We start from the raw sequence: 22639 nt of genomic DNA, 5'->3' as shown, positions 1-22639 counted from the left end.
TAGTTGTTACATTTTCAGCTAAATCAGTTATGCCTCTCAACTGATCTTGCAGAAATTGGTATTTCTCTAATACGAGTAAATATAATCTCCTTATTTGGTAAATCACGAATAAAATTTCAGCACTGCTTAAAAAAGTTTCTTTGATGTATTCTCCGTCTGTAAACGGTTTCCCTTTCAAAGCAAAACATTCAGCTATTTTATAACTACATTCAGTAGCTTTAATCTTCATTCCAACTGCTTTGCTCAAAATACTAGTTTGTTTTTCAAACCAGAAATAGCTTTTTTGATAGCTCCACTTTTCTCTTCTGAGGTTTTAAACTTAGACTGGTGTTTTGTTTGAAAGTGTCTTTGTACACTAGATGTGCGACACGCAACGCTTTCACAACAGAAAGTACACACAGCACGATCTTTTTGTCCAACAAATCCATATTCTTTTGTCCAACAGATCTACATACGTGCAATATGAGAGGAAAACTGTCAGTAAACTGTCAGCTATAACTAGTCATAATGACACTACAATGCCGATCGCTGTACACAGCTTGTTTAGAAGCGTGGGCCTTAATTATATTGACGTTTTTTCTAAGTAGATCTAGGAACTAATAAAAATATGACCATCTCAGTTTTTTTATACAATGGATATATTTAGATTAATCAATTATGAACCATATATATTATTCAACTATCGGCATCCGGCCTTTGTAGATCTACTGTAGATCTGCATATTTGCAGCACATGACCGGAAAGTCGTAACCAATGTTCATATTAGAAAACATTTATAAAATGCAAAAACCAATGTTGTTCTATAGTGGGTATCGTTAAAATATCACCTGAAAAATTATATATATGCTTGTATACAACGAAATCCAGATATACACACAACAGGTTTTAAAGCAAATGCGCCACAATTTTTTATGTAATAGAATTTTGATCTCGCTAGTGGACGTTACTGTCGTTAGTTTCTGAGATTTCTCATATAGACTGTTCCCCTGACCTACTTAGACTGCTGTTACAACAAGTCTGTGGCTGGTACCCTGCTACGCCCAAGTGCCGAAATGAGCGAGGAAACCCCGCTAATCAATTTATAATCAACTTGATACAGGAAACGTGAAGAGTCTGCGTGCCATTTGAAATTGCTTGGCGTGCCAAGTGTGGCACGCGTGCCATAGGTTGCCGACCCCTGATCTAGACCACTGAATAGCAGTAATCTGTCTATGCCCCTTGTGAGTTCCAGAAGCAGTGCAATCCAGGGTCTACATATTGTTCATTTTGAAGTCTACAGTTTTAGATTGTGAAAACTTTGTGAAAACCAATACTTGTGTCATTCTCAAAACTTTTGGCCACAACTGTACAGTTAAGTGGCTATGAACTAGTTGTGGCCCATTTAAGTGCATGTGAAACACCTGTAAATGTATATAAGTTAAGTATATTCTTTGGTTGTATGCATAGTCTGAATTTCAGGATAGTTTATAAAAAGTCTTTGTTACCCTTCCAGTATGTAAAGAAGTTTAAGGTACATGTATTTTTTAATTTTCCAAACATTTCTACAAAGTTTCCCATAGGTTTGTATTTCAATCATTATCTATAAACAGTAACTTACAAATTATTAGGGATAAACTGAATGAGGTCAGGAATTGCCACTTATATTTGCATAAATGAATTGCACATGAATTCTTACCAGCTTTTTTTTTTTTTTTTTTTAAAACAAAAGGAACATCATGTGAAGTTTCCTGGCATTCTGTTTGCTAAGCATGCCGCTCCTTATCCTCAGCTTTTGTTTCAATTAGGTGTCAACCATTTTTTTGCAGTGTCAGTAAATGTTTATTAAACTTCCTTTTCCTAGTGGCCTAGCTGACGTTATTGTAGAACATTACCCTCCTTTCCTGATTTCCGGCTTGTCAATCACTAAGTGAGTAGGGAACTAAAGTTTTTTCCTCTGTCCTGTCTCGTGCACGTGGCAGTCCACTTTAAAGCAGGAAAGGAAAAGGAAGTTATTGCTGCACTCTCCTGTATGCCTGCAATAATAAATCATAACTTGCTTCTCTGCAAAGTGAAGACCAAGAGAATTATCTTCATAAATGCATGTGACCTTAACAGTTTCAGCTTGCACACACTGGCTCCCAATGGCCCATTGCTGGATAAGCTTTTCCTTCCTAAAGTCAGACAAAGGTTGCTAGATAAGAAATAAGGCTGTTGCATCAAAGGACGGGAAAAGTTAATGTTGTCTTATCCTGTTGCAATGTTGAAGTAAAGTACAGATGGTAGTGTTTGAGCAGACGTGGTGCAAGAAGGTCCTGTTGCTTTCATGCTATCATTAGTATTGTGCTTGGAGTAATTTACTGATGTCTTATAGTTAAATAACTTGAATGGATGACAAGATGAAACAATATTTAGCAATGATGCCTTACAGATCCAGGGTGATGTCTTAGAATCCCTGGTCACTGTATTTAGTTTGCACCTTTTCCTCTTGTACACCTAAAGAAGTGCAGGTTACATTATTGGAGATTGACCAGATTGTCAAAGGTTCTCCAGAATATCAAGGAGGACAAATGGATAGCTGCAAGGGGCAGTCCATTTGACATCAGCCCTACCATCTTTTTCCTTCTCTATGGTGAGAATTTCTGGTTGATTCTAGTTTTAATTTAAGGCTTCTCTTAGTTATTTGGTCTAATATCCATCCTATACCACATAGGGATGCCCCTTGAATGTTTTCTTTTGCTTGATGGATTGGGCCTATTTTTATTTTTATCATTTTATTGAATTTATTAAAATCAAACAACATTCTATATATGCAAGTCACACTTTACAAAACTAGGTTCAAATCAAGTCAACCCCCATCCTTGAGAAGGAGAGCTAGGCCAACATAGTGAAACTTTAATAGTAGAAAAGTTAAATAAGTAAATAAATAGAATAAAAAGGGGAAGAGAAGCTACTTCCTCAAATAAAATGCTTATTCTAAAATATTAATTGGTTTTAAAAAAAAATTTGCACAGATCCTCTAAAATGAGTATTTATTATTTTCAAATTTCAAGTAATATACAGTAATCCCTCCTCGATCGCGGGGGTTGCGTTCCAGAACCCCCTGCGATAGGTGAAAATCCGTGAAGTAGAAACTATATGTATGGTTATTTTTATATATTTTAAGCCCTTATAAACTCTCCCACATTGTTAACATTATTAGAGCCCTCTAGACATGAAATAACACCCTTTAGTCAAAAGTTTAAACTGTGCTCCATGACAAGACAGAGGTGACAGTTCTTTCTCACAATTAAAAGAATGCAAACATATCTTCTCTTCAAACGAGCGACGTCAGGAGCAGAGAATGTCAGAGAGATAGAGAGAGCGTGACAGAAAAACAAACAATCAAAAAATCAATACGTGCTGTTGGGCTTTTAAGTATGAGCACGCGATAAAGCAGCCGCAAAGAAGGGAGCAATGTGAAGGTAGTCTTTCAGCATTTTTTAGAGTAGCCTCCGTATCTTCTAAACAAACAGCCTCTGTGCTCACACCCCCTCCATCAGGAGCAGAGAACGTCAGAGAGAGAGAGCCCACGAGATTAAAGCAAACAATCAAAAAATCAATACGTGCTTTTGGGCCACCGCGATAAAGCGGCATTTCTTAGAGGAGCGTCCATATCCTCTAGGCAAACAGTCTCTGTGCAAACAGCCCCTTTGCTCACACCCCCTCCGTCAGGCGCAGAGAATTTCAGAGAAAGACAGAAAAAAGCAAACAATCCGCTCGGGAAGCACATCGTATATCATTGAGGAGTTTTAGTTAATATGTATTACATGCTCTGATTGGGTAGCTTCTAAGCCATCCGCCAATAGCGTCCCTTGTATGAAATCAACTGGGCAAACAAACTGAGGAAGCATGTACTTTAAATTAAAAGACCCATTGTCTGCAGAAATCCGCGAACCAGCGAAAAATCTGTGATATATATTTAGATATGCTTACATTTAAAATCCGCGATGAAGTGAAGCCGCAAAAGTCGAAGCACGATATAGCGAGGGATCACTGTATAACATAAGTTACTCAATTGGTGAAAAGAAGTGAGTTAGGATTTTTCCAGTTGATAAGTATACGTGCCAATAGTAAAGTAAAGGTGATTACAGTTTATTTGTCCTTCTGGAGGTACACCAAACACAGTTGTTAGTGGATTAGGATAGATTGTGACACCCAGGCTGTCTGAAAGGCATTTAAAGATTTTGGTCCAAAATGATGTTAACTTGGTGCACGTCCAAAACATATGACCCAATGAGGCTGGAACTTGATTGCAACGTTCGTAGGTTGGATCTTACCCTGGAAACACGAGACAGATGTGTTCAATAAGTGATTTTAAGTTGAATAATTGTATGCTTTGCACATATGGAGCTAGAGTGAATTCTGTGCATTGCTGTCTTCCATTTCTTTTCCGAAATGTTGAGTGAGAGATCATTTTCCCAATGTACTCTAGGATCTTTGAAAGGAGTAACTTTAAAATGTTTTATATGTTAGAGAAATGCTGTCTGAGTCCTCAAGACTGATCAATATTTTTTCCGGAGTAGAAGTAGAAAAGTCTGGCAGATTTTGTTTAACAAAGTTTCTAATTTGGAGGCAATGAAAGAAATGTGTTGCTGGAAGGTTAAATTTGGAGTGTAATTGTTCATAGGATGCAAAGACGTTGTCTATGTACAGATCTCTAAGTGATTTAATCCTGAATGTTTTCCAGACATTAAAAGCTGCGTACATTTGAGAGGGAGGAAAAGGTGATTATCGTGCAAAGGTGCCACAGATGAAAGCTTCTCTATGTTAAAGTATTTCCTGTATTGGTTACATATTCTGAGTGAATGAAGCACAATTGGGTTATTGGGTTAGTATATTGGGATAACTTGTTTTTACTGGAGTACAAAGCAAAGATATAAAGAAATACTGCAGGATTTTATTTCTATTACAGACTAGGCCTGTGTATGTTCATCCATTTGTGTCAATGTCCAGGTTTTTATAGCTTGTATATTTTCCGCCCAGTAATAAAACTAAAAGTTAGGTAGAGCCATGCCACCTTCTGCTTTAGGTCTTTGCATGGTCACACTTTGGATGCATGGATGTTTTGAATTCCAAATAAATGAGGTTATGATTGAATCTAACTTTTAGAAAATGATTTGTTGATCAATATTGGAATGCTTTGAAATAGAAAAAGAAGCTTGTGACAGATATTCATCTTGACAATGTTAATTCTTCCAGCTAGGGTGAAATGAAAAGTGGACCATCTATGCAAGTCTTGCTTAAGTTTTTCCAAGCAGACATCAAAATTTTGTTGATAAAGAGCTTTATTGTTTACTTGTGATGTTTACTCCTAGATATTTAAACTGATCTGCGATGATAAAAGGGTAGTCCAATCTAATAGTGTGTGCTGAAGAATTCACTGGAAAGAGCACACTTTTATTCAAATTAATTCTGAGACAGGAAATCTTTTGAAATTCTGAAATGCTGTTAGAACTGTAAGCACAGTATTTTGTGGATCTGATATATGTAGTACCATATCATCTGCATATAGTGAAATTTTCTGTTCAAGCCCTTCTCTCATAATCCCCTTTATCTCATAAGCATTTCAACAGCGAACTGCCAGTGCCTCTATGGCAGTTGCAAAAAGCAGTGGTGACAAGGGGCATCCTTGTCTAGTACCACGTTGTAGCTTGAAGTAGTCTGTAGTAATATCCATTCAACTGTATCAAATGCTTTTTCTTCATCCAACAATAATAATATATCTTGGGTGTTAGACTTTGTGGGTCAATATATTACATTAAATAGGTGCTGAAGATTGGAAGCTAAGTGTCTGCCATTAATAAGTCCAGTTTGGTCTTGTAATATTATGGAAGGAAGAACTTTCTCAATCCTACTGACAAGGACTTTGGAGAGTACCTTAACATCTTTATTCAGAAGTGAGATTGGTCTGTATGATGCACGTTGTAATATTCACAATGTCCATGTTTTGCTTAGGAAACACTGTAATTAATGCTTTGCGAAAAAGTATAAGGTAGAATTTTATTGTTGCTAGCTTTTTTAAATGTTTCTCATAAAAGGGGAGCTAATTTAATTGAGAATTTATTTATAAAAATCGTCAGGATAACCATCAGGGCCTGCTGCTTTCCCGCTCTTAAGTGAGTTCATAGCATCTAGTAATTCTGATAGTGCCAGAGGTTTGTCCAATTCTTCTGCACTGAGAATATCTAGTTATGGTATCTGTAATGCATCCAGAAACACGTTGGGTTGTCTGTTGTCTTCTTTAGTCTGAGTAGAATATAAGGCCTTATAGCAGTGTTTATATGTGTGCATTATATTTTTATGGTCAATGATTTTGTCTCCATCTGTGTTGGTAATTGCTGGGATTGCATTGCAAACTTCCTGCTTGTGGAATTGTTAAGCTAAGATCTTGTTAGCTTTTTCTCCTTGTTCATAGTAATGATGATTTACAAATGTTCTTGATATATTCTGGTAATTTCATTGATTAGCTCTGATACCTTCTTGGTTTCTGATTTATTTTTGTGGGACAGATAAGAATAATCTGTCCTCTTAAGAAAGCCATTGGAGTTTCCCAGATGATTCTTGCAGAAGTCTTTGAGGATGTATTTGTTCTCATCTTACAGTTCTCATCTGCTAATAATGGTAGGTTAAGGTGCCATCTGTGAGATGAATATATGGGGCAAAGTGATTTAAGCTCCATGATCAAAGGGGCGTGGTCAGAGATAACAATAGCGTCATACTTACAAGATTTAATTGTGGGCAAGAAATTAATATCTATGATCAATTATATATTAATTCAATTCTTGAGTAACAGTGATACACAGGTGAGTAGAAGGAATATGCTCTTGAATTTGGGTTTAGGAATCTCCAGGGGTCTGATAAGTTATGATCAGTTACAAACTGTGTGATTATTTTTGCAGTGTTAGATGTCATCACCCCTGTGGCAGGAGACCTATCAAGGGCTGGATTTAAAACAAAATTAAAGTCACCAGCCATTATAATTTTTTGAGCGTTCAATTGGGAATGGATGCAAATACATTTTGGACGAAGTCCCTTTCATCCACATTGGGTGCGTAGTATTTATCAAAATTACTTTACAGTTAAATAAATTACCCATGACGATCAGATATCGCCTTTCAGGATCAGATTCTACATCTGATACTACAAATGAGATTGTTCTGTGTATAAGAATTCCCACACCTCTAGTTTTCTTTATAAGGCTGGAATGGAATATTTGGCCAGTCCAGTCTCTGTGTAGCTGGACCTGATCCTTGCTTACTAAATGGGTCTCCTGTTAAAAATAAAACTATTTTAGCATTTAGACCTGTTAGGTGGGAGAATACTTTTTTCCCCATTAATTCATGATCGAGACCTTTAACATTCCATCTCACAACAGTTAACTGTTTGGTGATCTTTTCTTGACATTCTGTAGTCTGCATTGTTACATAAGACAGCTTTGACCTTAATTTCACATTTTTCCAGGAGTTATTACCATGAAGTCTATTGTTACGTTGGCTCTTACAATTATAAGAATTAATAGGATAGATAAGAAATAGCATGCTCTCTTTCTTTCCCCCGTAGTGCCCCTTAACTCTTTTTCTGCTTCCTCTGTTGAGGTAAAAATGTAGAACATGTTTTGAATGTCAACTTTCAGTTTGACACGATACAAGAGGCTGTTTCTGATCTTGGCTTTCTGTAAGTGCTGTAAAATGCGGCACATTTAGCAGCTGTTGATGGTAAGAAATCAGGACAGATACAAATGTGGTTATTTTCAAATATAATCTTTTGTTTCTGTCTGAGAAGAACATTGTATGTACAGTGATGTGTATATCGCTCTTCGACTTTCACGGCTTCACTCCATCGCGGATTTTAAATGTAAGCATATCTAAATATATGTCACAGATTTTTTCACTGATTCGCAGATTTCTGCGGACAATGGGTCTTTTATTTTATGGTACATGCTTCCTCAGTTGGTTTGCCCAGTTGATTTCATACAAGGGACGCTATTGGCGGATGGCTGAGAAGCTACCCAATCAGAGCATGTATTACGTATTAAATAAAACTCCTCAATGATATACGATATGCTTCTCATGCGGTGCTTTGCATACTTAAAAGCTCTAACAGCACCTATTGAGTTTTGATTGTTAGTTTTCTCTGTCTCTCTCACTCTCTCTGACATTCTCTGCTCCTGACGGAGGGGGTGTGAGCAGAGGGGCTGTTTGAACAGAGGCTGTTTGCCTGGAAGATACGGACACTTCTCTAAAAAATGTTGAAAGACTACCTTCACATTGCTCCCTTCCTTGTGGCCACTTTATCATGGTGCTTCGCATACTTAAATGCCCAACAGCACGTATTGATTTTTGATTGTTTGCTTTTATCTCTCTCTGTCTTTCTCTCTCTCTCTATCTCTCTGACATTCTCTGCTCCTGACGCGCACTCCTTTGAAGAGCAAGATATGTTTGCACTCTTTTAATTGTGAGAATGAACTATCATCTCTATCTTGTCATGGAGCACAGTTTAAACTTTTGATTAAAGGGTGTTATTTCATGTCTAGAGTGCTCTAATAATGTTAAAAATGTATTTAGAAGGTCGTAAACAGGTTTTCTATGATCTAATTGCCAAAATATTAGATTTATAAATAAAGAATCCTTCTTCGCGGAAATTCATTTATCGTGGTAGAGTCTCTAATGGATTATCCGTGATAAACGACGGTTTACTATAGTTTAAACTGTAGTTTTTCAAAGTTCCTAGGCTTTGAGGTATTTGATCTACGTACAGTATGAGGTAAGCTGCTGCTATCTCTGTGTCTGATTTGAAATCCTCTTGAATTATTTTAAAGAATATGTTCAGTTATGAATTTCACTGGATTTAGACTTTCACGATTTTCAGGGAGACCTTCCATTCTGTTATTATTCCTTCTGCATCCATCTTCCAGTGCAGCTGGTCTGTCTCCAAGCACTTTGCATTCGGAATTTGCAGCCATTGCTTTTTCGTCAGTGGTAGATGCCGGTTGCTCCACTATTTCAATATGACTCGTAAATATTTGCTTAACATCTTTAAACTGAGCACCAAGTGCTCTATGCTTATTCTCAAATTTAGACACGTTTTCCTGTATTTTTTCCTCCAATCTTTCCTAGCATACCTTTAAAGGCTGCCTGAAAGCGATTACTTAAACGGGTTTCCTGGTCTTTAATATCTTGTAACAACTTCTTGTTTGTCTTATGTATGTCCTTTATTTCTTTCATCATATCATTGATGTCCTTATTTACATTATCCTTATGCTCCTTTATGTCTTGAGCGGTGACAGTTGCAGAAATCGTTGCCTTCAGCTTCGACAGATCGTTTCGGTCTTCCCCAAACTCCACAGGTGAAGTAGCATGCCCATTTGCAGCTGATGTTATTGGCTTGCGAGGGGTAGATGACAATGTAAGGCCATATTCAGTTTCACTGAGCCTTCTGGAATCAGTGAATTATCCCGGCTGGAATCATTTGCACATTTTCTCCTATTTTCGCTCTCGGCTAGGGATGATGCAGCAACGTCAACAATTCCTCGGAAATCTGTTACTGCCTATCTGTTCCAGGTCAGTCTCTGACAGGCTGTACCTTGAGCTTAAACTTTTCCTTTTCTTTTGCAGTCTTTTTTCTGCCACTCGTGCTTATATATGGTTGTATAAGCTGTAATGGAACCCCCTGGGTTGAGTAAATACAGGATACCTCGGAATAATAAAAAAATAATTGCAAAAAATGACACAGCTGCTAACAGAGTACAAACTCAGATGTCCATCTCCCTGGGCAGACAAGACCAACTCAGTTTTTACCTAGAGTCCCTTATTGTTGTGTAAAATACCACCCCCGATTGGATCAGTTACCTGCATGGACTGCCTCTTGCAGCTCTGTGATGGCTGATGGCCCCTTCCGGACAACATTTCAGTCACATTTGGATAAGTCCTGTATGTGGCTTTAATTTCCCTTAGGCTGAGGCTATTTTTCAAGTTATTCATCCTTATGGGTTGTTCAGCGTCATAGAATGCTAGTTGATGGCCTGTCCCTTAAAGACTTTAACAAGGGGTACTCAGACTGGACTATCTTTAACTTTTTAAAGTGCTTTCTGAAGGCCTCTCCCCCAAGACCCATGGGGAGAGGGTGCTCAGACTCTACTAACTTAAATCAGGTCTAGTGTATGGATCTCCTGGCTATTTTGAATTGCTAGGTTATTTTCTTGGAGCTAGGTTTTCTACCAAAAACTTCTCCTCTGAGTATTAAATATTGACTTAGGGTTATGGATTGTAAGTTCCAGGTTAGCCTTAGGCTCCTAGGATAGAATAATTGGTGATTCAATATACTGTAGAATAGACTTTTAGATTAATGGGTTTTCTTGTTACAGGTTGTTCTCTTCATTTTTAAAATGACAACATGCAAAATTTTGCAGCGCACATGAAAATATGTTAGTGCTGAGAATCTGCAATTTAGGTTTTTTTTATATCATTATGCCTAGCAGCAAGTTGCAGTTTTAGCAACAAACATTGGGACAGAAAAAACAGAGCAAAATGTTAGCAGTACAAATTAATCATTTTATGTTAATTTTTTACAAAACAAATAACAAATTCTGAAAGAGCATAAGCAGTAAATATAGAAAAAAAAATCAGAATGTTTAGGTTAACAAGAAATCTAAATAAAATCAGAAGTTGTGCCATAATTATCTCTTGTCAGCAGCCACAGTGGTACACCGTTATGCTTTGGTTACACAACATTTGATGAAATTTTGACATGGCAGGCATGACTTCAGTGCTTACACAAGTATTTCTAAGGATTGGCAGTTGTACGGTGTGGATGGGTATTACCTTGTCCGAAAAAGTGATCATGCATGTTGGTTATGAAAATGTATATAAATAATAACAGATTTTATCAGCGTCATGTTATGTAGTCAAACTGCTCTTAACAAGCAACCTAGGTGACCGGTTGTTATGTAACAGTGTCCCAAATGATGACATTAATTTTCAAATGGAATTTAAATTGAACATGTTGTTCAAGGTTCGGTTCAAAGATGTCATCATTATGAGCATTCCCAAATCCATCCCAGTGTTCTACACAAGTTTCATTAATGCACTCTTGGGCTAGTATAACAGCATTACAGGTGTCCCAAAGTCATCATGATCTGAGGCTGTCTGGTTTTCACCATTTTTTTTTAACAAATCCTATTCTTGGTTTTCTAATTTCCATTTTAAATGGATTTCTGTTTCTATGTGAAACTCTTTTTTAGGTAGAAAACCCTTAATCAAGCACAGTAATTCTTAAAATATTTTACCTGTAATAGTATGCTCTTTGAACTTTCTCAGAACATGATATGCTCTTCAATTACTATTAATGAAAATTACTAGGCGGACGATGGTTCATTTTCAGAAAATTATCAGTTTTTACAGCTATATTGAAAAGTCTGTTAGATGCTTTAAGAATATGCTGCTGGCTGCAAAATTTTTAAAATGGTTCTGGGAAGTATATAAATATGACCTATGTTACATAATATTGCAGTGTAGGTTCTAAATTTTAAATGCCAAAAATTGGAAATAAATAGAAAAGCAAATTTTATAAACAATTGTCACAATTGTTATTTCATGTGCATTTTTATGACTTTTTAGTAGCATTTTGCTTAATAAGTAGTTTATGGTATATATTAAAAGTCAAAAACAAATTATATTTTATCTGATGCAAAATTCCATATCAGTATTTGAGAAACAGATTAATTATTTCCTATTGCTAATACGTGTTTCTACAGAATTGTCAAGCATGAATTAAAAATTAAAATATATCTAAAAAGAAAACAGGTGTCAATACACAAAATTGTTAAACATGCCCTGATTTTCATTTAACAGTTCAGTAAACCAAGAAAACAAGTTGACTTGCATAGCTAAATTAGTCCTAAAATGTACGCTTTATTTTTATTTTATACAAATGATAGGATAAATCTTAATGAAAAATTTGGGGAACAGTTCAGTTTAAATGTTTTAATCCGACACATAATGCTGAAGGCTCTAATCTAAAGCCAGTCTTCCTTTATTGATATTTTCCAATGTTCTTACAGATCTCAGTGGTGCAACAAATGCATCCATCATGCTACTAATAGATTGGAATTTATCAAACATTTTTAATACTGTTATGAGAAGGAGAATTTCATCACTGAGGCATGTTAAACATAAACCAAAATCTTCTTTGCACATCTGTTAAAGATTTAGAGTTAATGTGAACAGGTGTTATGAAGAGATTTTTGTGCCTTGTGGCATTGAGTGTCCTTTATGATTTAGCACAAATGCAAAACTGATTATTATGGATCTCCTCATACTCGCATGTCTTTGTTCATAACAGCAAGTTGTCCATGGTCACTGAAATTGAATTTAGCATACAGCACTGCCACACTCTATGTATACTCTCACCCTATTGACTCATCCCCAACAAAACCTCAAAAATCATTACATCCTCACCCCTTATACTTATTTCAACATTTTAAACTTTTGCAGTGGTTCCTTCACCTCAGAAGATGGTCTTTCTTCCCCTTTCTTATATATGCCTTTCATTATCAGTCCTCTCAGTTTGATTGTTTTACAGGTTGAGTGATGGGTCATGGGGAATATTTATTATATTTTTCTACCATATATGTGTGATATGTGAACATATCTGCTGCTATAATACATTTCAGATCAGATAGTACCACAATAAATAGTATGCTAAATAGCTGGTGGTATAATACTCACCACAGAATTTCCACTTGGAAAAACTAGGCTAATTTTACTGCACAGTCATGAGGTTACCTATCACAAACATGTCCATGACACATAGTTCAAGAAATAGTTGACCAGATTAATGAGCGACGATAGAATTTGCTGAGGATCACATGGTACAAAAACATTGAAATTTGTTATTAATAATTAGAATGTATTTTAATGAGATTTGTTTAAACTTTGATTTGGATTAGAAGCGTCATACCTCCAAAACCATCATGCATATAGAGAAATTGAGAATTAAATTGACAGGCTGTTACAGAGATTACAGATGACAAATTAAGGGCAGCTTTGGGAAATATTATGTTTATTGTAAAGGTACATATGTAAAGAGTCTTTATTAGTAAAACTTTAGACATAAAGGTGATGTTTAAAAATACTTAATATAAAATAAGAAACTTGTCTATAATGGTTTCTGATTTTGTTTCAATTGCACAATACAGACTAGAAATCACAATTCAAAAAAGGGTACTTAACCTATAACTACAAAAATTCACATTAAATTTACAGAAACCGTAACTTTAGGATCTACCTCTATTATTATGCACAGTGTACAGTTAATTCTCACAAAGCTTTAACATATCACAGAATTTAATTTTCAGGCTTCATCTTTGGTTTTACTGCTGGAAATTATTAAGCTATAAGTCTGCTCCTTATCTAACACTAATATTTTCAAGGTATAATCAGTTAAAAAAAGAAAAAAAAAATTGCGAGCAACATGTGAAACTAAAAAGAAACATTCTTTAAAAGCTAGGCTGTGTTGTAGGTATGTGGAGCAAAACACAGAGGATGGTTGAGTAAAGACATGCACCAAGATGGAAGCCGTGGAGCAGATCTTTATTTTTGCTGAGTCCTAGCATCCTTCTGGGCAGGTAGGATTGGCAATTTTTGTGAGTGGGTTTGTTTTTCTAAGGATTTTAAAGTAAACATATTATAATTCTAAGTATTTACATTTCTTCCATTTTTCCAACTCAAAAGGCATATTATAGTGCTTATAACAATTAGCAAGGCCAGCTCTTATTTCTGTTACTAAAGTAAATTATTTTAGATTCATAAAGTGCAAGAAAAACTAGAACAGCATTTTGTGAATTACAAACTAAATATATTCTCTACTTTAAATACTTTTAGTACTCCAAGACACTAAGGGGTCATCTATCTGCATTTGCCTTAGTTTGTGTTGCAAAAGTAAGATTTGTGTGGTACTAAATGGCTTGGAGACATTCATAAACGTGATTCTCACCTATGCAGGGCTGTTTTCACCTGGAGTCTAAGATGGTTCAGTACAAGGCTTTCTAGAATATTGATATGAGATGTTAAGGCTACAGGTCAGTAGTAATTTAGTTTTATTGCGCTTAAATTCTTTTTCACTGTAGCCAAACAGGATGTTTTTTAATAGTAGTTGTAGTGATAGAGCATTTAGTGGTGATTGTTTTTGTAACTGTTCTCGCTTAGGTCATCCTGAGATGGCTAAGCAGGATAGAAAGTGAATGGATGAGTCTTTCAGGGTATTATGGTGTGGTAACAGTGCAGAACATTGTAAGTCAATGTGTGTTTGTGTGTGTTCATTTCTTTCTCTTCCACCCCAGTGTGTACTCTGATAGATTAAGCAATCTGCCAGCTATCTTTGTTTATACATTTTTTGAGTGTGTGAGCCTCTGTGCGTGTAAACTAATATATTTAAATAAGTTATGTACAGTATATCAAAAGCTATTTGTGCAAAAAAATGTTATATCATTAGGCTTGTTCCTGTGACTAAATGGAGCAGACTGCAGAAATCCCAGTTAGATCAGACATTTTCTATGGCAGTTATCATCTGACTTACAGTTGGTCAAACCATTTTTGTAGGATATGGAGTTAAATACTGGACCAAAACAATAGCCCTGGAGCCTGGAACATGAAAAACATGATCTGAAAAAGATAGGTCAGTTTTTTGAATGTTATTGTAGTACATAAGTTTCCAAAAGCATCAGGTTAAATCAGCTTTTCCCATAATTTTGAACATCATAGAATTAGAATCTGAACTTAACTCAATTAAGTGTTTTTGACCCAATTACTAAACTTCAATTGCTTTTTTATTTGTTATTTTAATTTTTTTATTATCTCACATTCAGATGAAAATATTTTGTAAGGGATAATTCTGCATACCATGATATACATATTTATTAGTGCATTTGCTGTGAATATTGATTTTTTTCCCCAAAAAAAATTAATGAAGAACATATGAATCAAAAATGGCAAGTAATAAGATTCACTAATTTCATCTTCTTAAACTAGTTTTAAATTTCTCTTAGAACAAAAGGCATTTAATCAAATCTTACAGAGAGACTAAAGACCCTAGAAAATTTATATGTACTCAATGTACCGAATTTCTTTGGTATCTGTTATTCCACAAACAATCCAATGCTTCTATATAAAACATGTCATAGAGTAAAATTTGTAGACATCTGATAATTCCTGTTTTGCACTTTAAACATCATTATATTTTTAGAGCTCTGTTGCTCCCAGTAAAAAAGAAAGTTGTATACATTTGCAAGTAGCTATAGCTCCCCGCATATCAGTTGTATACAAAGGGTAACAAAAGTAAGGGAACTCAGTCATGGTATTCAGAATTCTACATTCTATTCCACTGCTTTCAGGCATATTGCCTTTATAGAATGTCCATGCAATATTACTCTTAGGTTGGTATCCAAAGAAGTGATAAATACAGTACTTGAGTTGCACTGCATATTAGTTAGTACATAAAGTGAAAACATATTAAAGTGCAGACAGTTGACCTCAAGCCAGGTGGTAGAAAATGTAAATAAAGGCATTTTATAATCTACAGTTTAGAAACTTAACTGTAGTACAGATGGTGCAACTCATGTGCTCCAAACCCACATTCCTGACTCATTCTGAAGTAATTTATAATGACTGATGTACTGCCATTAATCATTAAGGTAATTGTAGCTCTTAAGAAATAAATTGTACAAGAGAAAAAATATAAACCTTACATCCATAGAATGTGTATGATGAGTTCTTGTCCTCATTGTATTATCATTTCATCTCAAGGTATTTATGAATACACAGATGCAAGTGCTAATTTGTTTAAACTTATAAAAGTTTTTTTACAACTTAAGCACTTCTAGGATCAAATTAAAAGAAAACTGTTCACAAAGAAAATGATTTCCAACTAGGTTAAATATTATTTTCTTCAAAATTGGCCTATTATTTATTTAAAAAAATGCAACCTACAACCCAGAAAGAACACAAACATGTAAACAGTATTAAAAAAGAAAAACAAATTGCTTAAGAAAACTAATCCTTAAAAATCATCTATATCTCACAAGATGACAAGATATTGAAGAATCTGAAAATTATTGCAAATTAGCTGTACACTCCCTGTTTCCCAAAGGTGTTTACACCCAATACATTAATATCTTACAACCCTGTCATCCAACCTGGAGTCAAGTCATTCATCAAGTGACTGCTTAAAATTCAGGGTAAACAGATAATGAACACAATAAAGTTTTTTTAATTAAATCTGTCTCTATTATTGTTGACATTTGCATTTTGATGGCCTTATCCTATATTAAGAGGAGCTGAATTATTGAGGAAAGATAGTAATCTAAACCGATTAAACAGAAGTTCTTACATTTTAGAATATCTCAATTTTTTGAAACCATGATAGATGATTAAAACTGTTCAGTATTTTGCAGAATGTTTTAGCTGGTTGGAGGTTATTGGATCATATGTTTAAAATATAAAATGCAGCACCTCTTTCTCAGGAATTGAAAGCTTGTTTTTTTTAATGATTTTATTATTGAAGCAACTGTTTTAGTTGAAACAGCCACTGAGCAAAGCTTTTTTAACACTCTGAATACCTATCATGCCAAAACTTTTCAAATTTTCCTAGATTTTCCTGGACTGCAAAGCATAGATCAGGTTGTTTTGAACAAAATTAACATTTTTAGTGTAATTAATTTAATAAAAATTGTTTTTAATTGTAAAGAGTTATTTTTATTTGCATTCATGTAAAAAATATAATTATTTCCATCATGTTACATTTAAGTACAAAATTAATAAGAAATGTAATTAAAATTCAACAAATTGCACAATTTATTCATATATACAGTATTGCTCAAAATCAATTAGGCATGCAAATATTTTTCAGTCTACTTTTTTAAACTTATATGTCAAGAAAAAAGACATACATTGCATAAGCTTTGATTTAAATATAACTTCTTGAGACTTTGTCTTTTCTTAGTTTTTTTAATCCAAAACTTACATGTGGTGGCCTTTTGTTTGTGCACTTTTTCTGGTGCATCCTTATGAACCATCCAGCATTAGTCTGCCATCATACTGACATTCCTTAACATCCCTGGTACCTTCTTTCCATGTCCTTGTTATCAAGACGGAATCTGTCACCCTGCTCTTCGCTTGCTGAATTACAACAATTAAAACTCATTTTTGTATAGTGTTCTTTACTGAGTACAGGCACAGAGCACTGTAAACAGTTTTCAGTTAATATACAGATTTAGATTGTACTAATTGCTAAATACAGAACTACTACACATAAAAATGCAGATTTGTTAAAAATTACAGAAAACAAGTTAGAAACTGATTAAACATAAATGGAAACTAACTATTTGCCCATTAATTAATTAATGAACTGAGGCCAGTTGACAATGGAGCAGATTCTTATTTTAAAAGAGAAAGTTGTCTACACCCTCCTGGGTTTTCTATAGTGGAGTTTGAGCTGGCTATCCAATCAGTTGAGAGAATCTTTCCATCCAATGATTTCAATGCTCCCTTATCCGAGATGACATTTCCATATTTAAGATAGCAGCCTGGAAGTAGAGCATTGGCACCAAGTGCCACATCCAGATACCTAGAGGAGAAACCAAATAGAGAAGGGCTAGTAATGGTTTATAAATACAGTAATGAATATTACTGTACAAATGACTAACAAACAGAAATGCATTATGCACAGCTAATCAGCAGCACTAGTCATACTGAGTCTTCAGCCTTTGATGTAAAAGCTAAGAATCTATTATACTAGCAGGCAGATCATCTAACAGCTTTAGGGTCCTGTAACTAAAAGCTGAACTTCCCACTGTTATTATATTAATGTTTGGAATCTTAAGTAGGGCAGCCTCTTGAGATCTAATTGTGTGCTTCGGTTTGTATGCAATGGAAAGCTCACATAAGTAAGCAGAGTCTAGGCCGTTTGAGGATTTATATATTAAAATGAGTAAACTTAACTGGGAGCCAGTGTAAGGACTTGAGAACTGGAGTTAGGTGTTTGTATTTTCTGGTTCATGTAATAATTCTTGCTGCAGCATTTTGAATTAACAGAACGTGACATAAAGAATAATTTAGAACAGTCAGTGAATAAAGCATTGCAGTAGTCAGCTCTACTAGAAATAAATGCATTAGTTAATTTCTCAGTATTCTGTGTATTTATAAAATGTCATAATGTTACAGCATTTTTAAGATGGAAAAAATATGTTTTGGATAATTTTGCAATGTGTATTTTAAAAGCCATAACTGTGCCAAAGATATGATAGATGGTGATTCCTGCTGAATTAAAAAGTGACAGAATTTTGTTTTGTTCAGCATTATTCCCTCCAATTACTAAAATTTCTGGGGTTTTTTTTGTATTCAGAGACAAGTAATTCTCACCTATCCACTCCTTTAACTCACTGAAACAATTAAGAACAGCATCAGAGAAACATCATATAGTCTAATAGAAAGGTATAACTGGGTATAATGTGCATATGAGTCAAAATTAATGTTAATGTTTCTTAATGATAGTTCCCAGTAGAACCATGTAAAGTGAAAACAGTAAAGTTTTCTGTACTGAGCCCTGTGGAACACCATATTCGACTTATGCAAATACAACCCAAATCCTTAAATGTAACTAATACATTTTTAACAATTTCTTTATAATTTGGATGCTTATTGTTACCTAAAACTTAAAATTACTTTTTTGAATGATACCCAAACATCTCATTGCAGGTTGTTCATCACAACATTACATTCTGTATCAATTTTCTAATATCAGGTTCAGCAAAAATGCCCTCTTACCATTTAGCGTCAGACAAATCCAGTAACTTTCAGCACAAATACATTAAATAGGTTCCATCTTTTGATAGCGCTTTGACAAACTGTTCATCAAACCAAGCTTAATATGAAGCGGTGGTAAGAAACACTTTACCTGGATATTTCAAGCTAGGTGTGGTGATATTTTTGGCACCAAACTGTAGCTTTTTTCTTACCTGATTATTTCTTCTGAACCATTTGGAAATTCTTATGTATGCTGTCCCACTCACGGAGAAAACCTGGGAATTTTATATTCCCTGACTGCTGACCAAGTAAGATACACAGGACCTTCATGTCCCCTCATATGAACCAATAGTGCTCAATGTATTTAATAACTGTTAAAAAATGTTTTACATTAAACATAGATTTTAATATTAGAGAATATTAAATTCAAACAAATTAACATTAACATATATTAATTTTTCATTTTGTGTGAAAGTAATTAAAAATAAGCAGTTATAAATGTGTTTTGTGAAAAAAATGTTACATGATAGAGTAAAATGATTTTCATTTTTGAATTCAGCACTCAAAAATACATAAAGAATCACATGAAATAACCAAAACACATTTTAATATACGGTGGTGGGCAAAAGTAGGTTTACAGTTGTTTGTATGGAAAAAGACACATAGGTTATTATAATTACAATAACTTTATTAACATAAAAGAATGTCACAATGGCACAGTGTACTTAGTTACAATTGCGCAAGTGCTCAAATTGCCAGCCTTGCGTACCCACAACTGTAAACCTACTTTTGCCCACCACAGTTACTTGTCTTAAGCTAGCATTATCATAATTTTCAAAGCATATTAATCCAATTCATGTCTGGAATCAATGGAATTCTGAAAAAACAAAAACTTTTTTTTTTTCTTTTTTTAATTTAATGTTTTACTTACCCTTATGCTACTGTAATACACAATGTGAGAAGCAGTATCCCCAAACTCTATGTAAATGTAGTGTGACCAAGATCAGGACATCAGAAAGATAAAGTGATTATAAGCAGCCCTTGACACATGTGAGAGTGCCTAAGCCTTTCCAGGCATCTTTGATATAATGATATGATAGAGCTTTATTTTATTCCTAGAAGAAATTTGGCTTTTTATAGAAGCTCTTTAAATAAATACATACATAAATAGGTGGTAGATAAACAAGTAAATAAATAAATATAGACACACACTTTACTCTGAACACACAACACAATGACTATAAAGCAAGAAAATTAAAAAGAAAAAAGTGAGGCATTATGTAGGTGCATTGCTGTTGGTATAAGGTTTACGTATTATATTATAAACTTTACAGCTGAGATAGATAATAAATCTTTATTTTATGATTGTGGGCTGACATAAAGAGTAGAATTAAACTGCATACTTTGCTGGAGTTTTCCATCTATGGTTAAAATTGTGAACATTTTGTAACACTACTGATGCACATGGTTATGATTTTATTTTGTTGAAATCGTTAAGAACAATCTGTTGTCTACTGTGATCCATTGATATATGTTTATTGTTTCCAGTCTTAATTCTTAGTAGTTTTTGTTAGGCTCTTTGAATTTTGTGAAATTGCATTGATTTCAAGTTATCATGGTGCTTATCTGCTGTTTCCCACATGGCAAACAATCTTCCAGATGCCATCCAGGATCAAAACAATCATTCTGTTGCTTATTTAATTTAAAAACCTATTCATATGCCTGGCTCAATAGAAATTGTTCATTTGTTGATGATTGCACCTATCATCTATATCCGTTGTCTTTTCAGTAATAAAGCTAATCCCATCACATCCACTGTAGTTTTTCTTTCATCTCATTTACATTCTGTTCAGATAATTTTGACAAACACAGCTTCTGCAGCTGAGACCTAGTTTGCATGGCTGTTGTATTTTTCAATTTACATTCCAGATTCATCTTTGGAAATATGTGGTCCAGAGTGTGTTATAGGCCGTTGGTTACATAGTAAACGTTTGATAAGCCTAAAACAGTAACTATAACCACCTGTAAGCAAAGGTTTTCAGTGCTTCTTTTAGTTTCTAAATCTTGAACACCACTTGAAGTGCTTTTGTATTTGTTTTGATACAGTGCCATTCTTGTAGAATATTCTGTAATGCAAAAACAATATGAAAAATGAAGTGATGGAACAAAAACTATATATGTTTAATATGAACTGTTATATATAAAGGAAACATGGTGATGCAGTGGTCAGAAGATAAACACTTTATGAGCATTCCCACATCCACCAATGTCACCTCCCATGGGTCATCAGTCCAATGGGTCAATTTCTGAGTAGGGGAGAGAGGCAACCCTTGATTGATTCCAAAATGAATGCTGTGTGTAGAAGTAAGTCTGATTAAATCTAGCCATTATTGTGTCAGCCTCCCACAAACGTTCTGGTTTCTTCCCATCCAGAGAAGTTAAACTCTGTCTCCTAAAACCCAGTTTCCATTGTCGGGTGTCTAGTATGGTTGGGATCCACCCCACTCAAGACTGTTAAATAACTGGTATTGAACCCAACCCTCTCTTCATTGACTTGGTTATTGTTGTCAATGTCAGTATTATTAAAATTATGTTTTGGACTTCCCAGAGTCCTATTCATATTTTTTTCTTTTGGAAATGGCATTTTTCTCTTATGAAGTATGTTAGGGTTTGAGTTCTGTTATTATTTTCTATTTTTAAGAAAAGATTTATTATCTGTTATGTACATTCTTTATCGCAATGCTATTTTACTTTCTCTCTGGAGTGCATTATTGTAAATGGTTGTAGGCACTGGTCCTGTTTGCTGGGTGAAAATTTTTGCACAACACAACATGTTAACACATTATCCTGGGACATTATATACCAGTGCCATGCATATACATTTTATCTATGTTTGAATTAAAAAAAACAACGGTTTCAATGTGTTGTGCTACTGTATACTGATTTTCTGGTTTCAATTTTCTTGCATGTCCTTTTCAACAATGAGTTTGCTTGAACAGTTTTTGTCTTTGTCATTTTTATCTCTCTGTCCTCCTGTAATAAAATTCGCTTTAATCTTTAACTTATTTTTAATTGCTACTCTCAGTCCTGTTTTTATTTTTTGTGTTTGGCCCAGCCATAACTGTTATGTGGGGCACTGAACCAAGAGGCGCTCACTAACAAACACTAATTTCAGGCCTAGCTCCGGCAGTGTGTTCAGTTAATGCTGTCCTGAGTGATATTCCCTTAAATTTGCTGTAACTGCAACCTTCATAACTATTATTTATGGGTTGATCTTTCTCTGGCCCCACCCCTTAGACTAGTTTGCCATGGGTAGTATTGTGAAGAACACACTTATCCAGACAATATAGCTCTAAGAATCAATGAAGCACATACACATTCGTGCCATGCAATTGTTAACAAGTGCACCAAGCAAATAATCAGAATACTCTGACTATTAGAGACATTGTATTTGATGATCAAAAGTGCCATCTATTGACTTGGTAGTTCTGCTGCAAGACTTCAGCACTCACAAGGGCAATAACTACAATACAGGAACAGACTACCTGATCTGAATGCAGGTGAAGAAACATTGCTGAAATTACAGTGAGTGCTAGCAGTAGTTTCTCAAAAATCATATTCCAAAATAAGGATGTTCATATTTGTGCCTGGGTAAAGAACACTCTGGGCCAAAGGTCAAGAATCAACACTGTAGCCATGTCGTCTGATTTTAGTAGTGGAGGCAGCTTCAAATGGCTCTTGCTAAAGTTTGATGGTGCCTGCCATTCTAGCAAATTAAGATTTGCTGGTGGATAGCAATGATAATGGAAGCCGTCAAGTTAAAA

The 22639-nt window shown here is 34.8% G+C and overlaps 1 protein-coding gene across 1 annotated transcript in view; it reads left to right on the top strand.

Moving 5' to 3' along the window:
• The window catches only part of fam172a (family with sequence similarity 172 member A), a 716959-nt gene that overhangs the window by 463794 nt on the left and 230526 nt on the right, over nt 1-22639 (top strand). The window lies entirely within an intron of this gene.

The sequence above is a fragment of the Polypterus senegalus genome, chromosome 7 (genome assembly GCF_016835505.1).
Source record: "Polypterus senegalus isolate Bchr_013 chromosome 7, ASM1683550v1, whole genome shotgun sequence".
Classification (NCBI taxonomy): Eukaryota; Metazoa; Chordata; class Cladistia; order Polypteriformes; family Polypteridae; genus Polypterus; species Polypterus senegalus.
The sequence above is the reverse complement of the archived record's forward strand: the minus strand, read 5'-3'. Positions and strand labels throughout refer to the sequence as shown.